The sequence below is a fragment of the Bos mutus genome, chromosome 18 (assembly GCF_027580195.1).
Source record: "Bos mutus isolate GX-2022 chromosome 18, NWIPB_WYAK_1.1, whole genome shotgun sequence".
Lineage (NCBI taxonomy): Eukaryota > Metazoa > Chordata > Mammalia > Artiodactyla > Bovidae > Bos > Bos mutus.
The window spans coordinates 55,160,887-55,187,548 of record NC_091634.1 but is presented as its reverse complement, the minus strand read 5'-3'; the positions used below and the strand labels follow the sequence as shown (position 1 = coordinate 55,187,548).

The following is a 26,662-nucleotide window of genomic DNA, read 5'->3' as shown; positions in this document are numbered from 1 at the left end:
CAGTTGCTGCCCACGGGCAGGTGGACCAAATCACAGCAGCAGCACCTAACACTCACTCAGCATTGACCAAGCGCCAGCCACTGTCATACGCGATCGTTGCATAGCAGATTAACACTGTATGTATTAACTCATTTCATCGTCAAAATATCCAAACGAGGTAGGTAACTTTATCCTCTTTTTTATAAAAGGAAAAACTGAGGCACCCAGAGGTTAAAGACTTTGACCAAGACCCCACCTCTGTCAAGCAGTGGACAGCTAAGACTTGGTCCGGAACGTCTGGGCTCCAGACCCCCTGCTTTCAGTGATGACACCGTATCCACTCCCCACCCTTACTCAGTGAACCCAACCTGACTGAGGCTGATGCTGTGTCTGTAGCTGCTGATGCTCCCCCAACTCCTGCCAGGTCCCAGAAAACTTACAGCAGCTGTACATGGCTTAAAAGCAGCCTTCTAAAGAGAACTCTAATTTGAAAAGATACAGGCAGCACGTATTCATGGCTGCACTGTTTACAATAGCCAAGACATGGAAACAAATGTCCATCAACAGATGAATGGATAAAGTAGACGGAGACACACACACACACACACACACACACACACACACAATGGAATATTACTCATCCATAAAAAAGAAAGAATGCCATTTGCAGCAACATGGATGGACATCGAGATTACCACCCTAAGAGAAGAAAGTCACACCAAGACAAATATCAAATGATATCAATTATATGTGGAATCTAACATTAGTAACACAAATTAATTTATTTACAAAACAAAAACAGACTCACAGACATAAAAAACAAATTTATGGTTACAGTGACTGCAGCCATGAAATTAAAAGACGCTTACTCCTCGGAAGGAAAGTTATGACCAACCTAGATAGCATATTCAAAAGCAGAGACACCACTTTGCCAACAAAGGTCCATCTAGTCAAGGCTATGGTTTTTCCAGTGGTCATGTATGGATGTGAGAGTTGGACTGTGAAGAAAGCTGAGCACCGAAGAATTGATACTTTTGAACTGTGGTGTTGGAGAAGACTCTTGAGAGTTCTTTGGATTGCAAGGAGATCCAACCAGTCCATTCTAAAGGAGATCAGTCCTGAGTGTTCATTGGAAGGACTGATGCTGAAGCTGAAACTCCAATACTTTGGCCACCTCATGCGAAGAGTTGACTCATTGGAAAAGACTCTGATGCTGGGAGGGATTGGGGGCAGGAGGAGAAGGGGATGACAGAGGATGAGATGGCTGGATGGCATCACCGACTCGATGGACGTGAGTTTAGGTATACTCCGGGAGTTGGTGATGCACAGGGAGGCCTGGCGTGCTGCGATTCATGGGGTCGCAAAGAGTCAGACATGACTGAGCGACTGAACTGAACTGAAGGGGAAAGGTGGGAAGGAGGGATAAATTCAGGGTTTGGAATTAGCAGATACACACTACTATAAATAAAACAGATAAACAACAAGGTCCTACTATATAGCACAAGAAACTATATTTGATACCTCATAATAACCTATAGTGGAAAAGAATCTGAAAAAGGATATATACATATAAGTGAATCACCTTGCTGCACACCTGAAACTAACACAACATTGTAAATCAACTGTACCTCAATAAAGAGTAGTGGCCTCCTGAGTTTGTCTCTCCTGGGGTCCCCAGCACGCCATGTGGGACTCCCTCCCTTCCTGCTCCCATGCTCCATCAACTCAAAGGGAAATAAAACAATTATCAGTCATCTTCCCTCTCCCAGCTTCCCACCAAACCAAAAGAGGACATAAAATGACAACTGCTCAGGAATACAGGATCAGATTGTCCAGACTTCTAAAGGGACGCCCCTTACGCCCCCTCCTTCTCACCTTTCCAGACTCTTAAAGGAACGCCAGATGGGGTTGGATTGAGAAACTGTGGGTTACTAGTACATCTTGACCTCTGAACGCAAAGAGCCAGGCCAAAAAGGAATAAAGGAAGGTGATGTCCACTTGGGCTCTCTGCCCATACATGCACCAGAGCAGCCATCCCTGGACATTTCCAGAATCCTGGACCTCAGACTCAACAACTACAAGGGCCTCTCCATCTGCACCCTTTCAGTATCCTGGGACAACTGCCTTGGAGGTAGAATGGCACAGGCACCCATCATCTGACATGAGGGATGAAGTCCTTGGGTTTCCCTGGTGGATCAGCGGTAAAGAATCTGCCTGCAATGCAGGAGACCCGGGTTCGATCCCTGAGTCAGGAAGATCCCCTGGAGAAGGGCATGGCAACCCACTCCAGTATTCTTGCCTGGAGAACCCCACGGACAAAGGAGCCTGGTGGGCTACAGTCTATAGGGTCACAGAGAGTTGGTCATGACTGAAGTGACGGAGCACACGAGCACACGTGAAGTCCTCAGGAAGAATTAAGATGGGGTAAGTTCTGCAAACTACTAGGTATGGACTGTACCAGGTTTAGAAGACTGTGGTTGTTTCAGATGATCTCATCAGTGAATAAGGCAGTACCAACAGGCAGTATGTCCTGCAGCTGAACTACACTAAGGAAACAGAGGCAGAAGTTCAGCTCAGAGCCATACAGTTCAAGCTGGCTTCTGGGTGAGGGTCAGAATGGGGGACTCAACAGCATCTAAGTGAGGAGAGGACCAAGAGGAATTCCCACACCCACTCTGTTGGAAAACACTAAACCAGAGACTCCTCTTTGATCAAGAGCACACACACAAAAACTGGTAATGTATTTATAAAAACCTCTAAAACCAATCAGAACACGATCATAACTAAAAATTCTCAGGAACATTACACTAGAAGTACTACTGTATATTTCTGGATAGCATTTGTGTTGTGATTTCAAAGACTATAGAAAATATGACCTCTTTTTTAAAAAGAGTAAGGAAAAAGGAAAAAAGATAAATGATGATGATGAAATCAATAGGTTGAGAAGGGAACTGAAATGAAAGAAGACTCATTTACATAAGAAAGAATGTAAGGAAGCCAAAGGAAAAAAATGCCAGCAAAGAAATAAAATTCCCACTGGAACCAGGAAAGGACAGAGCCAACAAGCAGAAAATCAAATCAGTGATGTAGACAACATACTCGAAACACTCTCCAAGAATGCAGAAGAAAAGGACACAGAGCTTTTTTAAAGAAAATATTGAGGAAAATGAGAGTAGACATATAGGAGGGTTAACAGAGATCCAAGAAATGTAAGCCTGGCAAAGAGAAAAAAATCAAAATAAGACAAGAACACTAACAAGGAATAACAAGAGACATCTCTGTATCTTGAGTCTGCATGTCAAAAAAAGATCTCTTTTAGGGGAAGCAAAGGTTGAGAATAAATCAGCTTAATTTCTATTTTTGCAAACTTTCTTGATTTCAAAAAGTTAAACTCCCCAACTCACACCCCAGCCTTCCCCCATCCAAAATGGTACACAAGTTGAAAGCATAAATAATGTGAACTTAAGAAGTCTAACACCAGTCAAGTGGACCTTCAGCTGAGAAGGAAGGAAGAAGACATCTTGTTCGTTAGGGCACAAAATAAAAAATAAACCATTTTTTTAAAAACAAGAGTCTGGAGGATCTCATAATGCCAGAAAATAAGATAGGGTTTAATCAATCAATAAAGCCCAACTGATGAGGAAATGCCAAAGAAGCCAACTGAAACTGAAAGAGTGCCCAGTGGCTGGAACAGTTTGAAAAAAGCAAATAGTGGTAGTACTACATTCATAACCTAAAAGAATGAAATAAATACCCATGAGGCCACCTGAAATAAATAAGTGAATTAATTATCAGAATTGGTCGCAGGCCAAATCTGGTCCAGGGTCTGTTTTTAAGAACATACCACACCCACTCATTTATGTATTAACTATGGCTGCTTCATGCTACAAGGGCAGTTAGTTGTCTAACAGAAACCGTGTGGCCCACAAAGCCCCAAATAATTGCTATCTGGTCCACTGCACAAAATGTTTGCTGATTCTGAACTAAACAAGTGGAGGATAAGGGACAAATATTCCTCATAGAACAATTTGAAATAATAAATGTAAAAAGAATGAGGGAAATAGAAAAATCATCATTAGAGCACCACAGTAATAATTGCTACAAACAAGATCCACAGATGGATGCTAAAATTAGTGGGTAAAATTTTAAAGAGAAACAGGATATCTGCATAGCCTGAAAATATTTCCCCCAACTACCACAGCAGTTTTAACAGCCCTCCAATTAAACCACTCCCCCCAAAAAAAGTATGCAAAGAAAAAAGAGTAACTATACAGTGCAGAAACCTGGCCCACATCAGTGATCAAGGTTACATCACCTGTGATAAATCATGTTGATGCCACATAAGTCTGATCTGATTCACTGAGAAGAATTCCACTTATTCTCTGTGGAATAATCCCCCAAAACCCATAACCTATTGATTAAACAGCAGACAAATCCAACCTGAGGGAACTCTACAACATACTTGACCAGTATCCTAGAGAAGTGTCAAGGTTACAAAATATAAAAAGACCAAAATATGGCCTTAGATGGACGTGACTGAGGGAGAGCAGTAACTAAGTACAACGTGGTATCCTGGACTGGATCCTGAAACAGAAAAAGACACTCATGGAAAACACGGCTGTGCTGTGCTTAGTTGCTCAGTCGTGTCCAACTCTGCGACCTCATGGACTGTAGCCCTCTTGGCTCTTCTGTCCACGGGGATTCTCCAGGAAAGAATACTGGAGTGGGTAACCATTCCCTCCTCCAGGGGATCTTCTCAACCCAGGAATCGAACCCAGGTCTCCCGCTTTGCAGGTAGAGTCTTTACCATCTGAGCCACCAGGGAAGCCCAAGAATACTGGAGTGAGTAACCTATCCCTAAACTAGTGAAATCCTGAGAGTCTGAAGGTTAGTTTACAGTGTAACACCAATGCTCATTTCTTAGTTGTTATAAATGCACATGGTGTAAGATGTAAATAATTATGAAAACTGGTTAAGGGGTATATGGAAACTCTGTACTATAGATTTGTGAAAATCCATAATTATTTCAAGCCTGTTTTTAAGTACAGTTGCAGGTTACACTAAAACTTTAAAAAGCGTCCAAATAATGGTAACAACAATCATAAAACCTAACAATTTCAAGTACTCATTATATACACTTATTCACTTAGTGAGAAAAGTTAAGAGAAATAACAAAAATATATTAGGCAAGATCAAATTTTGTAAAGAATATCAAAGTAAAATGTGAGGAGCAAAAACACATTAAATAGGAAGGAAGTTTTTTTTAATTAAAAAATACTAAATACATAATAGTCATGAATTTTTCTGTGTCAGATAGCAGATCAAAAAGTAACTTTTAAAAATTCAACAGAAAACTGGTAGAAATAATCTGAACTGAAAAACTTAAACTCAATACTTTCAGGCTAAAATAGATCAAGCAGATGAAAAACATGGACATAAAGAATCTGATGTATAAATATGATGGTTGATCAAGTAAATATTGCATATATTTGAATGAACACAAACTTTTAACTGGATAATTTGTAAACAAAATAAACTTGACAAAATTTCAAGAAAATCATCCACAGAACACATCAAAATCAATTAAATACTAAAATATCAGAGGAAAAATCCTCTAATGAATGTCAAAAAGAAGGTATTTATGAACTATGATCTGTAAATACACAAAATGCTAATATACTAGATAAGACATTTAAAAAATAAGTCCCAATCACTTATAAGTGAAACAATGGCCCTAAGTAACCATCAAATAAAGAGCTAAGAAAATAACTACAGTAACAATTTTTTTAAAAATCAAAAAAATGGGGACACAGAAAATCAACAGTTGGGCAGCAGAAGGAAAGAAGGAAGGAGTTAGACATCTGCCCTGAGTAGTCAGGGAGAGAAACACACTCTCCTGGGAAGAAAGAGAAAGGCATAAATATCAAAGTAGAAATTAGTAAACCAGAAAATGTAAAAAGGCTGCACTCACTGACATTCAGAAACTGATTCTTGAAATAAAGAGCAAAAAATGGAACAGTAGGCAGCCCTGAGGGCTTGTTTCTCTACAGAAACACTGAAAAAATCCAGCAAAACATCAGAAGCAATTTTTCTAGAATTCTGGAAAACACGGTCTGTAACAACCAAACTGAATGGTGAATCAAGAAAAACCCAACTCAAAAAGCAGGAAAGGTTTTTTTGTCATTTTTTTACCTTACCCTTGCCCCACCCATTCCCCAGCTCAGCAGCGGTCTTAAATAAAGCAGCCCACATTCCCAATATAGAACCATGGTCCTTGGTTCTGGAAGGAGCAGAGCAAACCTTTCCTTCAAAGAATTGTGTTTGTTCTAACCTGTCTGGGGCTACATGAAGAACTGACATAAGCACTTGTTTTTATTTTGCTTGAAACTTATTCAGGTTGGTAAAACATTTATGCAGACTAATTCTTTCAGAACAATGTAAGATTGCAACATCGGCTGCCAACTGGGACAAAAGAATACAGTTGAGAAAACAAAGTACAAAGGCCTGGGAAGAAAAGATGGAGAGTTTTCTTGGGAAGTTAAGGCACTCAAAAAACCCTGACTGTACCAAGAAATTTAGAAAGCTACACACATTCCCAAGGCAGGCTGCATGCTCAGAAAAGACCAAGGATGGCCCTACAACTTTCGCCTCTGGCTAATCTCTAGCGTTCATGCATGCAGGAAGTGAAGACTAAGGCAGAGTTGTAAATGGCCTGGCTGAGTATTGAAAGAATGTCCCAATACAGAGCCAATCTGAGGCTTCCTTTCTTCCTTCTTTCTTCCCTCCCTCCCTCCCTCAATTCCTCTCTTCTTTTATTTCTGTTCTTTGTTAACTTCTCCTGGCATGCAAGGAAATCTGTCACAACTGCCTTAACATATGCTAAAGGAACAGATTTCATAGACCATCCATGATGAAGAATACAGACTTTATAAAAACTGTTTAGAAAAGCCTCTAAACAACTAGCAAGAGTCCACAATGAGCAACAAAACAAATCCTTAGAAGTGAGGAAAGCCTACTTTCCAGAGTTACCACATTATAATATTCAAACTGTCTATTCTTCAACAAAAATTATGAAACATTCAAAGAAACAAGAAATATGACCATTCACAAAATAAATTGACAGAAATCTTCCCTAAGGAAGGAAAGATATTGGACTCACTAGACAAAGGCTTTGCATCAACAGTCTTAAGTAGGCTCAAAGAGGTAGAGAAAACTATGGACAAAGAGTTAAACTAAGCCAGGACAGCAATGGCTTAACAAATAGAAAAATCAAAAAAGACACAGAAATTATAAAAAAAGAACCTAAGAAATGTGGGAGACAAAAAGCACAACGACATAAATGAAAAATTCATTAGAGAGTTTCAGTAGAGAATGTGCACAAGCAGAAGAAATAGTTGGCAAATTTGAAGATAATTCAACTTAAACTGTCCAGTCTGAGAAGCACAAATGAAAAAAATAAAGGAAAATAAACAGAGCCCAAGAAACCTGTGGAACACAGTTAAGAGTAATAATATACACACATAACGGGAGTTCCATAAGGAAATTCCAGCTCACTGCTTTACAACAAGAAGAACAACAAAAATCCAGACAAACCCATGTTCATAACTTGCCTAGAACTCACCACACAATAGATATTGAGGGAAAAACAACTTAGCCCCAAATCTCAGGTGTTTTTAGAAGGAGACTGAATTTGATCAGTGATGAATCAGAGACTGAATTTGATCACCTCAAGTGACGCCACTAGTCACCAGCTCTAATGGAAAAGATGAACAATGCAGAATCAGAGAGAAAAACTCAGTGGATACAAGGAAATTACAAGCAAGGATAGAAGGAAATAATCAAGCAAAAGTGCTAGAAATCAACAAAATAATAAGAGATCAGATAGACTGATCAGTAGATTTAACAAAGCTGAGGGAGGAAATCAGAAAACTTGAAGGTAAGTCAATAGAAATTAACAAAATTGGAACACAAAGAAAAAAAATAAGGGAAAAAAACAGGGCATCTAAGAATGATATAAAATAGTCTGACACACATGTCAGTGGAATCCCGGAGGAAAAGAAAGGGTAAATAGGCAGAAGAAATATTTGAAAAACGAATAGCCAAAGTTTATCAAACTTGACGAGAGTATCAAACCACTAATCCAACAGTTCAGAAAACACTGAGCAACATAAATACTACCCCCTCCATACCCAAAAGAAAGCGATATAATACAAAGCAATATACCAACTTGTATCATATTGAAACTGCAAAAAAATACAATCAGAAAATCTTGCACTCAGTACAAAAGAGACATATTTCATACCAAGGAACAAAAATAAGCATTACAGTGAAAAAAGTAAAGTGTTAGTTGCTCAGTTATGTCCGACTCTTTGTGACCCCATGGACTGTAGCCCACCAGGCTCCTTTGTCCACAGGACTTTCCAGAATACTGGAATAGATTGCATTTCCTTCTCCAGGAAATCTTCCCAACCCAGGATTCAACCTGGGTCTCTTGCACTGCAGGCAAATTCTTTACCATCTGAGCCATTTCAGACTTCTTATCAAAAACCATGCATGAGAGCACAGTAAAATAACATCTTAAAGGTGATGGAAAAAAAAATGATGGTCAATCAAGAACTTGATACCCAGCCAAAGTATCTTTCAAAGATGAAAAAGGAAGAATTTATCAGAAAAAAACTAGGGAATGAATCTCCAGCAGACCTATTCTACAAAAAATGTTAAAGGACTTTCTCAGATAGAAGGAATATAATCACTAGACAGAAACTTGGATCTACGCAAAGAAATACAGAGCCCTGGAAATAGGATACATGAAAGTAAATTCCTTACCTTGAATTGCTCTAAAGTTAAATGACTATCTCAAGTAAAAAGAGCAGCAATGCACTGTGTGTTCATGGCATATGTACAAGTAATATGTATGACAACGATAGGACAAAGGCAGAAGGAAAATAAGAATATCTTATTGTAAGGTCATTAAACTGCAATGAAGCAGGGTAAGTTATATAAAAGTAAACTGAGTAAAGACATGGAATGCAAACTTTAGTGCAAGTAGTTTTATAAATAAACAAGAGATATAAATAATTGCCAAAGAATTGATGCTTTTGAACTGTGGTGTGGGAGAAGACTCTTGAGAGTCCCTTGGACTGCAAGGAGATCCAACCAATTCATCCTAAAGGAAATCAGTCCTGAATATTCATTGGAAGGACTGATGCTGAAGCTGAAACTCCAATACTTTGGCCACCTGATGTGAAGAACTGACTCATTGGAAAAGACCCTGATGCTGAGAAAGATTGAAGGCAGGAGAAGAAGCGGATGACAGAGGATGAGATGGTTAAATGGCATCACCGACTCAATGGACATGAGTTTGAGTAAACTCCAGGAGTTGGTGATGGACAAGGAGGCCTGGCGTGCTGCAGTCCATGGGGTCACAAAGAGTTAGACACGACTGAGTGACTGAACTGAACTGATAAATAAGTGGAGAGATAAAAAGAACCATGAGAAATGCTAAAACTTTTTTGAAAATTTTAACCCAAAAGAAGGCAGAAAAGTGAAACAATAGATTAGGGGAACATAAAATAACAATATTTTAATACAATTATATAAGTAATTATATTAATGCAAAGGGCATAAACATCAAACTAAAAGACAATATTGAATTTGATCTTAAAAAGTGAGACTCCACTATATGTTGTTTCTAAGTAATCTACTTTCAATCTAAAGACATAAGTTAAAAGTTAAATGATAAGAATATACACTATGAAAAAATTAACAAGGCTTGAGAGTTATATTAATATCAAACAAGTAGAGTTCCAAACAAAGAATATTACTAGAGACAAACAGGAACATCACATAAGAGTCAATTCTCCAAGAATATACAACAATACAAAAGATTTATACACTTAACAACAGTTACAAATATGTAAAGCAAAAACAGAAACCTGGAAGAATTAGACAAATACACAATTATAGTTGGAGACCTCAATATTACTCTCAGTAATTAACAGAATAAGAAAAGATGAAATCAATATGGATACCAAATTCCTTAAAAACACTATGAATCACTTTGACTTAATTGACATTTATTTAAAAAAACACACAAAATATACATTCCTTTCAAGGGCACATGGAACATTTACCATACTTTAGGCCAGAAAGCAAACCTTAAAAAGTTCAAAAGAATGAAAACCATGCAAACTATGTCCTCATAACAAAATTAAACCACAAATTGACTAAAATATATCTGGAAAATCTCACCCCTAATATTTGGAAATGAAAGCACCCACTTCTAAATTATTTCATGGTCAAATAAGTCTCAAGAGAAGTTATAAAGTATTGCAAATTAAATAAACATGAAATTAATACAACGTATCAAAATTTGTGGGAAGCAGGTAAAATAGTGTTCAAAAGGCAATTTATACCATTACAAGCTGTTATAAGAAGAAAATAAAGATCTAAAATAAATAACCTAAGCTTACACCTTAAGAAAATAGAAAGAAAAGCAAATTAAACTCAAAGCTAACATAAGGAAAAATAATAATAATAAAGGTAGGAATAGAAATAAAGGAAATTAAAAACAGTAACAATACAGACAGTATTAATAAAATCAAAAGCTGATTCTTTTAGAGAATGATAAGATTGATAAACTTCTAGCCAGACATAACAGCAAAGAACATGAAAACTCAAGTAACCTATAATAGGAATAAAAGAGTGGACATACAGAGACCCTCAGATAGACATTTAGAACTTCCCTGATGGCTCAGATGATAAAGAATCTGCCGACAATCCACGAGGTCCCAGGTTCGATCCCTAGGTCAGGAAGATACCCTGGAGGAGGGAATGACTGGCTACCATACCTCTGCAGTATTCTTGCATGGAGAAGTCCAGGGACAGAGGAGCCTGGCAGACTACATACCCCAACATTTAGGGACTTCCCTGGTGGCTCAGATGGTAAAGACTCTGCCTGCAATGTGGGAGACCCAGGTTCAATCTTGGGAAGATCCCCTGGAGAAGGGAATGGCTACCCACTCCAGTATTCTTGCCTGGAGAATCCCATGGACAGAGGAGCCTGGTGGGTACACGGGGTCGCAAAGAGTTGACACGACTGAGCAACTAACACTTTCACTCCTTTCATGATGATCCACGGTTGCCAAGGGTTGGGGAGGGAAAAATGAACAGGTGGCACACAGAGAACTTTCAGGGCAGCGAAACTACTGTGTATGATGATGGATATATGTCACTGTACATGTCTTCAAACTCAAAGCATGCACAGCACCAAAATGTAAACAGTGTGACAGTGATATATCAATTAAAAAAAAAGACAAATGACAGAATGACAAAATAGTGACATTTATGACTAAACTGTTAATGTCCAAATCCTTTTTCAAAACTTTGAAACCAACAACAAAAAAATTTTTAACAATAAAAATGGGTAAAGAATCAGAATAAAACATTCAAAGAAATAAAAATGGATATAACATGCAAAAACATGATCAATCTCATCACTAATCAGGAAAGTAGCAATGGAACAATGAAGAAAACGGACAGAAATAAGGTTGATAATATTCATTAGCAAAAGCGTGGGGAAATGAACAGCCACGTATGTCTTTTATCAGAGTGTAACACCCTTAGTTGTTAGTTTCTAAGTCGTGTTCGACTCTTTTGCGACCCCATGGACTGTAGCCCACCTAGCTCCTCTGTCCATGGGATTTCCCAGGCAACTTCCTTCTCCAGGGGATCATCCCAACCCAGTAATTGAACTTGCATCTCCTGAATTGGCAGGTGGATTCTTTACCACTGAGCCACCAAGGAAGTTTTTGTAATACCCTTAAGAGTAATTTAATAGATACCTATAAAAACTTTAAATGCACAAATAACAGATATCTTAAAATTTATTAACTGCACACACACAGAGTATTTATATTTAGGGTCGTATCCACTAGCTCAGGTCAATAGCCATGAGCAGAAGAACTGTGTGTCCCCTCTGAACAAAAACACATCATTTCCCGCTTTGTCTACTCCATGCTAGTAACCATGGAAGTATCAAATATTTTTGGTACAGCTAGGATAGTTAATAACTAGACTCCATCATCAGCCTGGGCCCCCATGGGACTGGGTGGAGCTGATCGCCCCCACCAACCCACCCTGCACTTGAAGCATGAATGAGAAATAACCCTTTGTTGCATCAAACCACTGGAAATAAAAACTGCACAAACCCTTGACCCAGCAATTTGGCTTCTGGGTACCCATCCTGACTATACAACAATGATCAAATAAATTAAAATAGAGCTGTATGCTTTGATATAATAGTATGATTCCATTCATGTTAAAATATGCATATGCAAATGAAGACAGGGCTAGACTATTTCACTGTTAACTGTCTCTAACTATTGTCTAATCCTTAACCATGCTTGGCTCTCAGGCTGGGAGTGGGATCAGGGAAGACGCATTAAGGGGTTCTTCCCCTTTTATTCAATAGTCTTCTGCACTGCTTAACTTTTTTCAATGCACGCTATTTATATAGTATCTGTGCCACTGTTAAATCAATAAAAATATTTTTAAATTAATGCATTTCCTATACAATCTAAATGACCAGTTAGAAGATATAATGGGAAAACAGCCTATTCCAAAAAGCAACCAGAAAGATTAAATAGCAGAGGTTAACTTTTACAAGAAATATTGAGAAACCATAAGAGGAAAAACCACAAAATCCTGCTGAGGTATTTTAAAGGGCTCAAATGAATGGAGCTATATGTACAATGTTTCTGGGTGGAAAGTCTTAATATATTAAAGATGTCAGATCATAACAAACTGATCGATAAAAATAATGCAGTTACAGTCTAAATCCCAGTAAGTCTATTTACAGAACTGTTCAAAAGGATTCTCAAGTATCTCTGGGAGAATTAAACAAAAATAGTCAAGAGATTTTGAAAAAGAAGAATAATGAGGTTCTTTCCACAATTATAAAATAAAACCCAATATAAAGTCACAATCACTGTGAGCCAAGTATTTGGGCAAGAAAAAAAAAAAAATCAAGTGAATAAGGGAGGAAGCCCAGAAACAATCCTTAGTATATTAGGAAATAGAATCTGAAGGGGGGGAAAAGTTGCATCAAAAATTAATGCCAAAAGAGGAACTTCTCCTGGTGGTCCAGTGGCTAAGGCTCCCCCTTGCAATGCAAGAAGCTCAGGCTGGACCCCTGGCCAGGGAACTAGATCCCACGTGCCACGACTAGGAATTCGCACGTCACACCAAGACGGAAGACTCTGCACGCTGCAGCTAAGACCCGGCGCGGTCAACAGATGAATGAATAAAATGAGTGCCGGAAAGAAGAATTCTTGGATAAGTGGGACAATTCAATAGACATGAGGTGAGAAACAGCTCCTCACTTCACAACAGAGGGATCAGAGGTTGGTGTTTCTTTAAAAACTAATTCCAGGTGCTTCCAAGAGTCAGAAAGCTGAAAGACACACACACACACCACATACACAGCCGAAAACCTAGAATAAAATGGACGTGGACAGCCATCTGAGTTTTAGTTGAAAGACATTGTATATTTTAAAAGAATAATTTTTTACTCTGAAAAAAACTGTTTATAAAAATAGAAAAAAATCAAAAGGTACACAAATAAAACGGAAAAAAATCAAGAGACATGCAAGAAACATGTCAGATGAAAGCTTAAATAATTACCACATGAAAAGCTCAGGAACATCATTAAGAAAGGTACATAAATAAGCAAAGGGCATGAAGAACTATTCACAGATAGTATATACAAATGGCTATTAAGTATGTAAAAACACTTTAATGAATGAGCAAATCATGTAAACAAAAACAAGAGTGGGATTCTGGTTTTTGATCCGTCAAATTAAAGCTTTTTTCTGAAAATCAATAATGCTTAATGCTGACAAGGGGATGGACCCCTGGATGTACTGTTGTGAAGCGTTACAACTTTCAGAAGAGATTTTTACAGTATGTATTAAGAGCCTTAAAGCATCCACATCTTTGACCCAGTCATGCCTCTTCAAGGACTCCAAAAAGTTGGCAAAGCACCACACATGGAAGTGTGCGTGAAGTATGTGTACATGGAAGCAGGTTGAAATCTAAGCCTCTAACAAACAGGTTAAAATGAAACCTGGACTCTCTAAAAAAAAAAAAAAAACACTGCATCTACAAATAGGTTTTAATGATGTGGGAAAGTGATGAACTATTAAATGGAAAACAAAGATTTTTCATAGCTTCAGGGAATCCTAGATTGTTCCAGTTATGGCCCTTAATAAATAACATCTTTCTGTTCCCACCCCACTTTGCAATGGGATCTCACCCCTCTTCTTATCAAAGGGTGGAGTGTATTTTCCAGCCCTGGAATCCAGAATAGGCTTGTGACTTGCTTTAACCATCAGAATGTGATAGAAGCGATGTCATTCAACTCCAAACTCTAATAAGCCTTAAGAGACACTGGAGCATCTAATTTCACCTCCTTGGTCCACTGCCCTGAGACCACCAGGTCCAGCCTACAGAGAGTGAAAAGACCAGAGGTGCCCAGCCAGCTGCCAGCACCACATGCCGGAAAGGTGGGTGAAGCCACCTTGGACCTTCCATCTCAGCTGCATGAATGAGCCTAAGATACCAACAGAGAACCACCCAACCCACCCACTGAATCATGAGAAACAATCAGCTGTCATTTTCAGCCACTAAGTCTGTAGCTGATGTACCATAATATAAAATTGTATTAGAGAAATAGCTCAATCATGTAGCATAGGACACATGGGAACTTAGACAAAAAGACAAGAAGGAAATATTAATAGAAAGATAAAACCTTAACATATAGAATACACACACTTGGGCAAAAAGAAAAAAGGCTGTTAAGGCTATGTCCAGGGAGTAGGATTTGAGTTTACACCCTTTATATTTATGAATTTCCTTTCATGCACAGGAAACCATATGTACATAGAATTGTGTCTTAAAAATTCATTTATTTCCCCAGACTAGATTGTGAACTCCTTGACGCTAAGTAAAGACTGTGTTTTTCAACTGGGAACCCCAAGGCTTGTCACAGAGCAGGTGAACAACAAATGTTTGAAACATGAAAACATGGAGCACCAGGGCTTCCCTGATTCAAGACTGGGCTGCAGTTCCAAATTGTCTTGCTCCCTGGATTGCTCCTAATGTCCACTGGACCAGATCTGGTGCCCAGGGGTCAATGACCACCCGATCAAGTTGCCCAATGGCAGGTCTCCTGGCCACCCTGCCCTGGCTCAGGCCAAAGGGCCCTCTTGTGGGGTCCTCTAAGGACTGTTCTAGTTACCCTGTTTTATCATATCATTTACAGAATAACCATATAATAATTACCATTATTATTATTTCAGTGAAACACTCCAGGCAGCCAATACTAAAGATAATACTAACTTGTTCACTCAACAAACACTTTATTGAGTGCTTATCACATGCCTTCCCTTATAGCTCAAGAATCCGCTGCAATGCGGATACACTGCAATCGACCCAGTTTGATTTCTGGGTTGGGAAGATCCGCTGGAGAAGGAATAGGCTACCCACTTCAGTATTCCTGGGTTTCCCTTGTGGCTCAACTTGTAAAGAATCTGCCTGCAATGCAGGAGACCTGGCTTCAATCCCTGGGTTGGGAAGATCCCCTTGGAGAAGGCAAAGGCTACCCACTTCAGTATTCTGGCCTGTAGAATTCCATGGACTCCATAGTCCATGGGGTCACAAAGAGTCGGACACGACTGAGTGCCCTTCACTATCACATGCCAGGCACTGTGGTAGACACCAGAGGTTCAGCAGTGAGTAAAGTCAAATGTGGCCCTTTCTCTTGAGCTTATAGTCTAGTGGGAGACAGATACTAGTCAACAGCATCACCAATCAACTCATAATGACACACAGGTAAGTGCACTAAATGTCTGGAAAGAATTCCCTGCTGATCCTAGCTTCCAGAAAACAATGAGCTATCACTGAATTATCAACCTGGAACATGGGACAGCCCCACAGGAAACCATCCCCATTCCACAAGTAATTCGCACGGGTGACAAGAAAGCTTTGGGTTACAGAAAATATGGAGAAGAATGAGGTTGAGGTCTACAGCGTAGACAGGAAAAAGGAAGAGGAGGAATCAAGGGCTGAGGCTGCAGGGAGGAAAACACGCTCAGTCGTGTCCAACTCTTTGCAACCCCATGGACTGTAGCCCACCAGGCTCCTCTGTCCATGGAATTCTCCAGGCAAGAATACTGCAGTGGGTAGCCATTCCCTTCTCAGGGGACCTTCCCAACCCAGAGATGGAACCCAGGTCTCCCACATTGCAGGTAGATTCTTTACCATCTGAATCACCAGGGAAGCCCCCTTAGTTCCCTGTCCAGGGATCAAAGCCACAACCCCTGCATCAGGAGGTGGATTCTTAACCACTGGACCGCCAGGGAAGTCTCCCTGGTTCTATGATTTTAAACGCTCTATCAGAGAAGTAGTCTCATAGAAGCCAGAACACAGTTTCCCCAGGTTAGCTTCACCAAACTACAGATACTTCAGTGGTGTCAATCTAATACCTAAACCTACACTGAAGTCATAATCTTTTCCTTGTTTTTATCAGCTTTGGTGTTTATACAAAATAACCCATTTGCAACAGAATGGCCACACCTAGCCCTCCAGAGAGATAGCCCTGTTCAGTTAGGGGACTCACAGGTCAAGGACTGGTACGTCAAGGGGGCTGTCATGCACGGCACAGTTGTTTCATTGCCATTTACTGGGGAAATTCCAGAGAGAGACCACTGATGTCTCTTTTGCCACAAGTGTTTTCTATTCCAATACAGTGTCAGGGTGCTGAGAGTGTCTAGGTCACCTTGCGATTATCCAGAAAGCAAGGCCAGTGGTTCCTCTTCTGCAGAAGGGCTCAGAAGACCAAATTCCTCATTGGTGGGGCAAAGATGGAGCCTTTCCCTCCCCCATGTTCCTTAGGAAGGTTGTAGGGGATGTTAGGTCATTGGAAAAACCAACATGGGATGGAAGGATGAGGGGAAATGCTCCTTCACCCAATAGGAAATGGAAAAGACACACTTCTTTTCTTGGTACAGCCTCATTACTCCCTTATGAGGACACCAACACCATCCCACTTTGAGGATGAGGCTCAGAGAAGATCCACATCAAGAAGAAAACAACCTGTTCCTTGAGAACGCAAAGGGCGTCACTGTACCCAGGAGGCAATCAATAAATATTAGCTGTTAGTCAGACCTCCTCTTAAAAATGAACAAAAAATAAGAGGCATGGTCCTTTTTTCTAAACTTAGAAATGGAAAATACAAGACACTTATTTTGTAGTTCAAATTGTTCCCGGCTCCAAAGTATGAAGACAGAGCAGAGAAGAACCTAGTAATGATGGAATCTGTATTATAAAGTAAAATTGATGCAATCCTTATTTATTATAAAGCAAAATGAGGCAATTACCTATCTACATTCCTATTTTTAAATACAAAGATAAAAACTCTCTTCAGGAAACACAGCGCCTGTTTGCAAATTGAACAGACGCATAAGACACCAGCCCAACAAGAGGAAATACAAACAGAAAAAAGCACAGTGAGTTCTGCTTATAACTTGTTTTGAAAACACAAATTTGTTCCAATGTGATTGATTTGAAGGTACAATTTGAACAGAATGCAAATTTTGTGTTCGCATGTGCACAAGCTTTACCCATTAGAAACACACTAGATGAATGCAGAATCCCACATAAAATATGTATACACACGTATGCGTGTGCACACACACACACACACCCCTCATGCATCTACCAGCAGCCTCAGCTCACCATGTGTGTTATGAGACACAGCGATCCTCAAGCTCCCTCCATTCAGATGACCTCCTTCCAAATTCACAACCCCTCTTCAGCTGCAGACCCTCTCAAACCCACTTCTGCAGGCCAATTTCCAATCACATGTACTGTCTAAGGTACGAGTTTCTTAGGGCTCTCCAGGTGGCACAGTGGTAAAGAATCTGCCTGCCAATGCAGGAGCCGCAGGGTACACGGGTTGGATCCCTGGGTTGGGAAGATCCCCTGGAGGAGGAAATGGCAACCCACTCCAGTATTCTTGCCTGGAGAATCCCATGGACAGAGGAGCCTGGCGGGCTACAGTCCATGGGGCTGCAAAGAGTCGGACATGACTAAGTGACTGAGCACGCATGCACCCGTGTGTTTCTTAACCATTTAACATGTGCAGAACTCTGCTGCCTTCTTTTTGACTGTGTCACTGACAAAGTTTTTGAGTTTTGTGCCCACTTCTATAAACCCTGTGAGTTTTTTGATTCTGGATAGCACAGCGATTTTTAGGGACACCAAAGTCACTCTCTAACAGAACTTGCTGTACATGGAAAAATGTTCTTCCATGGTTGATTTAATTTTTAAAGGAGATACACAGCATTATATTAATAAACTGGCCCAGCCCTTCTTGTGGTCATCTGGCAATATATACCGTTATGCCCATGTCTTTTGACCAAGTAATCCCATTCGAGGAAACATTAAGCACGTTCAACTGGAATTACAGACATAATTTAAGAGGAAAAAGGAGACCAAAGCATGCATTTAAGATGTTCATTGTGAAAGCAGCGTGTGTGTATGTGTGTGCTATGTCTGTGTGTGCACATGTGTGTGAATGCAAAGCCCTGGAACATTAGAATTACAGACAATATGTAACCAAAAATTATTAGTAAATTACTTTAATATATTGTCTGTTAAATGAAAAAGGAAAACAAATGTATGTAAACTGATTAACAGGATCAAAACAAAGGCTGGGAAAACAATAATATATTTTTACACAAGTATACACACACAGGCACACAGAGCTGTGTTTTACATTTTTAAAAAGCGAAGTCACCAAGAAGGGTTTTCAATAGGCTAATTTTTCAGTTTTGCTAAAAAATCAGAACTAGTTCTTCACTGCATATCACATACCCAGCACCCTATTTATTTCTAGACGTGAAGAAAGTAATTTGAAATTTTAGTTTTGTGAATACATATTTTTGTACGAGCACCAGTCTGAATCCTGAACTACAGCTGGTTATCTTCAGTCTGTCACTAAAACTAATTTGCAGCCCGCTGCTTGCTGTAAATACGGAAACAATGGTCCCTTCGCAACACGCAAACACACAGGGCAAAACATACCAAGAGAAAGGAAAGGTTTTGCTGAAAGGCTGGCCAGTCGTACAAGGCTCTCAGGCCGACTGTGCTAATGGGAGAAGAAGAGGTGGGAGGGTTTGATCAAGCAGGGTCCTTACCAAGAAGACAATTTTCTGGACACAGCAGATGGCACAACGGGAAGTGAGGGTTTCTCACGTTTAGCACAGAAGGAACCACTCAATGGGTTCCGCAAACTATAAAGTCTGTATCTGGAACCATTCATGTCAGAATCTTTGAATCAGTAAAAATTCTCATGCTGGGAACCAGACGCTGACGACGTGGAGGGAGGTGGGTCAACATGCCTGTGTGCATACCTGGGAGGAGCAGAGATGGGAATACTTTGTGTGTTTAACAGAAAGTTCTGTTTTTATTAACATTTCATGAGTTGGCTTTCCCATACCAAAAAGCTCTCTCCTCTTCTGACCACCTGGGATGCAGAGTAGAAGACAGCACTCACGCTTTGGGTCCTAAGAACTGTGGGGTTTAATCCCATCTGCTTGCTGCATGACCCATCTGCTTGACTTCTCTGAGCCTCCCTTTCCTCTTCAGAAATGTAGAGATAACAGTTTCTCTCTCAAATGTTTGTTCTGAGGATTGAATGTTTTATAAAGCAACACCCCCTGGCTCTGAGAGGGCTTCCCAGGTGGACTGGTTGTAAAGAATCCACCTGCCAATGCAGGAGATTCATGTTTGATCCCTTTGGTCAGGAAGAAGGAAATGGCAGATGGAGAAAGAAATGGCAACCCACTCCAGTGTTCTTGCCTGGAGAATCCCATGGACAGAGGAACGTTGCTGGCTACAGTCCATGGGGTCACAAAGAGCTGGACATGACTGAGCGACGGAGCACACATCGGCACGCTGGCCCTAAGAGGAACCAAGCCAATAGTCATTAAACCTGAAACCTGATATTTCAAGAGACATTCAGACTGCTTCTACTCTTCAACTTGACCCCATGCCTGATGTCCCCAGAAAGAACAAAATGCCCTGACCATATTCAATATGGTACCGAGAGATGGACACCACAACAGGATCTTGAATTATCATTCATCCAACCAACGCCAGATTGGATCAACCATCTTCACTCACTCGATCGCCCAAGCCAAGCGTGTGGGGGATGATGAGGCTGGAAGGTTAAGGGGAGACTGAGTGCAAAGAATTATTCTTCACACTTTAAAAAAAAAGAAAGAAAATATCCAAACCACTGTGATTCAACTGCATGCAATTATGTTGTGTCTGTTTTAAAATAATGCCCCCAAAGTTCTTCCAAAATAACCACTTGGCCACCTGGCGACTGTGCACAAAACCACCAGTGTGAGCGATCGCTGCCTGGTGTCCTCTGTCTGCCCTTGAAATTCTCTCTGACTCATTCATCAGCATCACTGCGATGCAGGTTGCTGGCTCCTCTACATATCAGCTAGCCCCTCATGTGTCCCAATGCCTCACCACGGCAGCAAGAAACTGAATACTCGTGGACGTGAACACGGAAAAACAATCCCACCCCGAGCAGCAGTGGCCCAGGGGCAGCCGTGCCTCCTCCCCACCGCATGGGAGAAGGTGGGTGGCCAGGAAGAGTGGGGGAGGAGGACTCTTGAAGCCTGAGCAGATGCTTGGAGTGAAAAATCATAATGCATAATACCCTCCTTGAAAGGTGTGTATGGTAAGGCAGCCCTGAGCTGCGGTGCCCAGCTCTGGGAGCAAAGGGAAACGGGCAGTGAAAAGAAAATGCAGTTGCTACCAGACACATCTGTTGCCCTTCATCTGATTTATGTGGGATGCACAGCTGGCTCTGTCAGTTTGCTATCCTCTGGGTGCCACAAGCTCAGTGACATCCAGCCCAGGGGCACTGGCCTCCTTGGTAGAAAATGTGGACTTTCTGCCAACACCCAAATGAGGGATGAGCCCGGGAGGCCACTGGATACTGGAAGCCGAGGGCCCTGAGGTCTGGTGGGTGTGCCAGCATTAATAAAGGGCTCAGCTACAGGCTAGAACCTCTCCACAGCCCCCAGCAGCCCTACTCACTACTGAAAGACTACCTCTTCCAGGCAGCGTGTTCCTTGAAGGTGCAGCCGGTGATCTACTAGACTCTGTCTTCTCTTCTTCTCCTCCTGTGGCTCGTAATGCCCTATGCAATTCACTGCACACAGTAGATGCTTAATAAGTGCTAGGAGGATGGGAGATGGTGCAAGGGTGGGCAGAAATGTGGATGGAACCATGGGTGGATGGAGAGCTGCCGGGCCGAACTCAAGTCGCTTCAGTTGTGTTCGCCTCTTTGCAACACCATCAACTGTGGCCTGCCAGACTGCTCTATCCATGGGCTTTTTCAAGCAAGAATACTGGAGTGGGTTGCTATGCCCTCCTCCAGAGGATCTTCCTGACTCAAGGACTGAACCTGAGTCTCCTGCGCCTCCTGCATGGCAGGTAGATTCTTTGACTGCTGAGCCACCAGGGACAGGCTAGGGTTTTAAGAGAAGCCGGGGCTGTGAGTATACCACACTGGGGGGAAATTCTGAAATTGTTCAGGTGACTCAATCAGATTGTCATCTGGAAACATCCAGGAGATGGGCAGCATTTTTAATTAAATCAAATGGCCATTCAGTTGCCATGGGTCACTATTTAAGATGTGCCATTTGAACCATATTGAGGTTTAACCCAGAGCTCAAAAGATCCCTCTAAACCTCTGATTAGCTTCAGTCAGTCAGTGGAGGATGACCAAGACCTTGACATTTGCTCCACCACCCTGCCTCTATCAATAAAATTTATGGAAGTGACCCTTCTACGCCTAGACCATGAAAGCGCCATTCACCTCCACCGTGCTCTCCTGGGACACGCATTCCTGGAACCCAGCAGCCATGCTGTGAGGAAGCCCAAGAGAGGCCATATGGAGAGACCACACGTGGGTGTTACAGGTGACAACACAGCTCAGGTCCCAGCCAACCAGACATGCAAGCAAAGATGCTTCAGATGATTCCAGTCCCTGGCCATCAAGTCACCCAAACCCTCAGGTCTTCCCAGTGGAGGCCCCAGACACTGGGGAGAGGAGACAAGCCATTCCTAGTTTCCCTGCTTGAATTTCTGACTGCAGAATCCATGAGCATTTTTTAAATGCTTTACGTCATGAATTTATGGGGTGGTTTGTTTTACAGCCATGTTAATTGGAAGACCAGACCTGAAATATTAACCCCAAACCCAGACCACTTAGCTCAAGCCTTGACACTGAACCTCAATCCTGTGAGCCCCTAAACTGCAGGAGGGCCCTTTCCTCCTGTAGTCTTAGATACTTTTAGGGGTCTTACTGCATATCATCAATAAAGTAAATAAGTCAAGAGACTGCTGCCCATCTGGCTTGTCACCCACCATGTACACATCTCTTCTGTGGCTCATGCACTAGATCAGACTTCCTTGGACCTGCCATGATTCTGGCTGCTTCAATAGAGTCTGTTACCCTATCTCTGACCCCAGCTCTCTCTGTTCACCCCACTGTTCTGCTTCATAAATCCCAGCATACATCACACACACGCCAACCTGGGAACCCCAAGAAAAAATACCATCTCGCTTTCTACATTCAATCAACTAACTCTGAGGCTCACCCAGGGTTGCCCAGGGAAAGGTAAATTAGCCAAAAGTAGGTTACCACTGCATTGGATCTAAGCTCCGACTTCACAGATAAGATGAAACGTGAACATTTGTAATGTTCCTTCAGTGGACAGACAGATTCCACAGAGCAGCATGGATACGGCGTATCAATCAATCCCACCAGGTAGGAGGTAGCCAGAAGCTCAGAGCAGGCCTAAAGGCACTTGAGACAAAACCCTGAGACAGAAACATCAGCAGACGCAGAGTGGGTGGTTAAGCTCACGCAAATGAGTGGTTACATCTGACTCACCTAGAGGACCAACGGAGGTGAGGCCAGAGTGAGCGTAACCGAAGCACAACACACAGACCCAACCGGGACCTTGGTTCACACCACAGGCACAGTGGTTGCAGAGAGCAGGCAGCAGAGAAGAGGAGGTGCTGTGTCTGACCCAGGCCCTGAGGAAGGAGGGACTCACACACACCACGCCCCTGCATCTTGGCACTGGCCTGAGAACACAGGAATCCTTGCGGGACCCCAAGTCACAACCTCTGCACAATCACCAGGGACCCATGACTTGGGAAGACTACAGCCACCCTCAACACCCAAACTAAGCAGCTGCGCAAGGGGAGTAGCTATTCTAACAATCAGAGCATCCACCTTGGTCAGGGAAGCGACAAGTATTCAAGAGACCCGCTGGGGACAGGGAACGGTGAAGAGGGCAGACAAGGCCCTGATCTTGAGGGTTAGCCAGGACACACAGAAGACAGACTGCAGATAAGCATTTAAACTAAATGATTGATTGCAAGTGTGCAAAGAAGAGGACGTGCATGTATATTTGGCGGTGGGGGGGGGGTGCGCAGTACAGGGCAGGGTGACTCTCTCTCATACACCTGAAATTCCCTGGCATGCAAAATATGGCATGGCTCTTGGAACAGTGTTTCCATGTGATCTGTGGAGACAAAGGAGGCCTGTGCTGAGCAGATCTACTCCTAATAAGCTTCTCACTGGAAAGGCCAGTGGTGCAGGCTAGGACCCACAGAGATGCACAAGGTACCTGGCTCTGCACAAACAAAAGCGTCTACTGTTTGGCGCCTGCTGGGTGCTTTCCCCACCTCTGCCGCTAAACCACTCAGACGAACCCACAACAGGCGATTATCTCCACTTCACAGATGCAGCAACTGAGGCTCAGAGGGGTGAGATGAGCTGGTCACAAAGCTGACACAAGAATGCACCCCAAGTCAATCTCACTGCTTTACTGGCCACGTGGAGAGTAAGTAGTGGGCTTTGCTTTGTCATTGCATAAAATTAAGGGACCTAATTTTAAATAAAATGGAATATATAGCACTCATTGTTAATATGATCTGCAAGGAAAACTCACAACCTGTTTAAAGATAGATGGTAAACTCACATAATAGATACAACAGTGATAACCTGTGGCTACCACGACACTGAGCACCTCATACGCATGATTCCGTTTAATCCTCACATCACCCCCTGGGAGAGACCATCGTACCTGATTTACAGATGTGGGAACTGAGGCTTTCAGAGCTACAGTGCTTACTTAAGGGTCGAGAGTTGAACTTGAGCCTATCCTCTCCAGGGCCTAATATCACCTGACCATCTTGACCAGCACTGACTTACTGCTCCCAGGCAAGCCGGCCAGGATGGTGGCCAGACTCGGGAATAGGACTGGTCACTATGGGGAAAGGACACAGCCAAAGGAGCTGGACATCCAGTCTGGCCAACGTGACCTGACACCCCAGGCTCCAGTGGCAGGTGTGGTGGGGGGGGGGTCACAGGATGGAAAATCCAGAACAGGGCACTGGCAGGAGCCTCAGGAAAGCCTGCTCAGGTTAGAGGGTCCCAGCAGCCAGGCCTTGGTGGGAGACAGAAGCCAGGAACTGACCAGAGGCAGGGAAGGCCTGGACCTGGACAAACAGGGAAGGATGAAGGACTTAGGGCCAGAGAAGAAGGCAGCAGTCCAGGCACAGTGCTCTTGGCAACAAGACCAGAGTTGTCAGAGCTAGGGCATGAGCCCTGGCCTTGATGCCGCAATGCTCCCTGGGAACTGGGCAGGAGTCCCTGGGGCTCCCAAGGGACTGCTTGGATGAGAACAACACTCATCCATCCTTCTGATAAGTACTGATGGAGCACGTGACGTGTCTCTGGCCCAGGCCAGGCCCTAAAAATGGAGCCCTGAACAAGACAGACACAGCTCTTGCCTCCTGTGAACTTGAAGTCTAGGCAGTGTTTCTCAAACTAGAGTCTGGGGACCCTCTGGGGTCTTTGGTTTAAAAAAATGCAGATTCCTGGGCCATACCCCAGAAGGAGGTTAGAAGCAGGAGCCTGTGTGGCCTTGAGTAAGCCATCTAACTTCTTAAGAGCCTCAGGTTCCCCATTAGTAACTGGGAAATAAGCCTGGCTCGCGGGTTGCTGTATTAAATGTACTCAGCATACAGTAGGGATTTAACACAAGCCAGGATCACCAGGACCATCATTGACACCTTCGGCATCACCGTCTCGGAATACAGTCTACGAGACTTCATTTGAACAAGACCACTAGTCACTGGCATGCGCTAAATTTCAAGAATCTCCGCATTGTTTTCAGCTCTGCAGGCAGTTCCTGCTTTTCCAAGATGGGGACCAGCCAACAACCCAAAATTGAGACAAACAAGTATCTGCACTGGAGACCACATGGAGGAAAACAAGGTCACCTGGGGACCCCAGTTCTGAGCCCCTGCGTGCTGCTGTCTCTCCTAGGAGCCCAGACACAGTGACAGGAAGCCAGGAGGCCGTCACCGGCCAGCTTCACGCTGTGCAGTCACGGGGACAGGAAGCACCTTGCTCTCAGCTTGCGTCTATCTGCGCAGAGACAGTGACTCGGGCCGGGGGAACCCGAGGAGTCTCCGAGTCTGCCCTGGCCACCTCTTTCTGGCCCCAGCCCGCCTCCCCTGGCATCACTGTGGTGAAGCCCCATGGATTCACGAGGCGTTTCAAGAGCATCACAGATATTCCCTGTGCTGGGTCATCTCCCAACAATGTCCCTGCTTCCCACACCCTGACATTTTAAAGCTATTACAGAGCAAAACAACACACAGGCAGAAACAGGCAGGTCACGAATGAGGGTGTAAAGAAAGGGGAATTCAGGTTTTCCCCAAGGGCTCTGAAGCTATGCAATATTCCCACCAACTGAGGAGATATTCGCCCTGGAATATCTCCCCCCACCTCCACCTCGACCTGCCACTTACCCTCCCTGTGGACATACCGGATTCCATGTTGGACCCTGTACACCACAGTCACCTGAACTCTTAATGCCAGAGACCAAAAGAAGCAAGGAGACAGAAACAAGGAACGAGGCTTGCCCGTGCAGAGGCGATGCCAATTCCCACCATGTTCATGAAAGACCCCCACTGAGTGCCCAATGACCAGGCAGTGCAAATTTACCCGTGCACAACACCCCCGATGAACCTTGTCATTTTCATCTGATCCCAACAACAGGAAGCACCCTGGCAATGAGTGTGCACTCTTCTGACAAAGCAAGGAGCATGATGCCCTGCTGGCAGTCTTGAGACTCTGAGGGACTTTGCTTGGTGGGGCCCTACTCTCTACCCAAACCTTCAACCTGGCTTCTGAAACAGTTGTTGCTGTGGGGAACACACTTCTGGTATTTCTACCTGAGACTCAGGACGCATTCTCCTCCGGGACCAATGTATTATACAAATGTGGGAGGCCGACTCGCTGCTCTGATGAGTAGAGTAACCCTGCAGCTTTAGCTGGAGGCAGACTTCGGTGGGCTGGCCTGGGAATCCAACTTGTGATATGGTTTCTGGTTTAAAATTAAACCCCAAGGGCCCAACCACTTCAGAAATTGAGTGTGTGTGGTTGCTTAAAGGCTTTCTTTAGAGTCACCGGTGGGGTAACTTATCTTAAATAAGAAAATGGACTAAA

The 26,662-nt window shown here is 42.7% G+C and overlaps 1 protein-coding gene across 1 annotated transcript in view; it reads right to left on the bottom strand.

Annotated features, from left to right (window-relative positions):
• CDYL2 (chromodomain Y like 2) overlaps positions 1 to 26,662 on the bottom strand; it is a 170,166-nt gene that overhangs the window by 63,800 nt on the left and 79,704 nt on the right. The gene's annotated exons all lie outside the window — the stretch shown is intronic.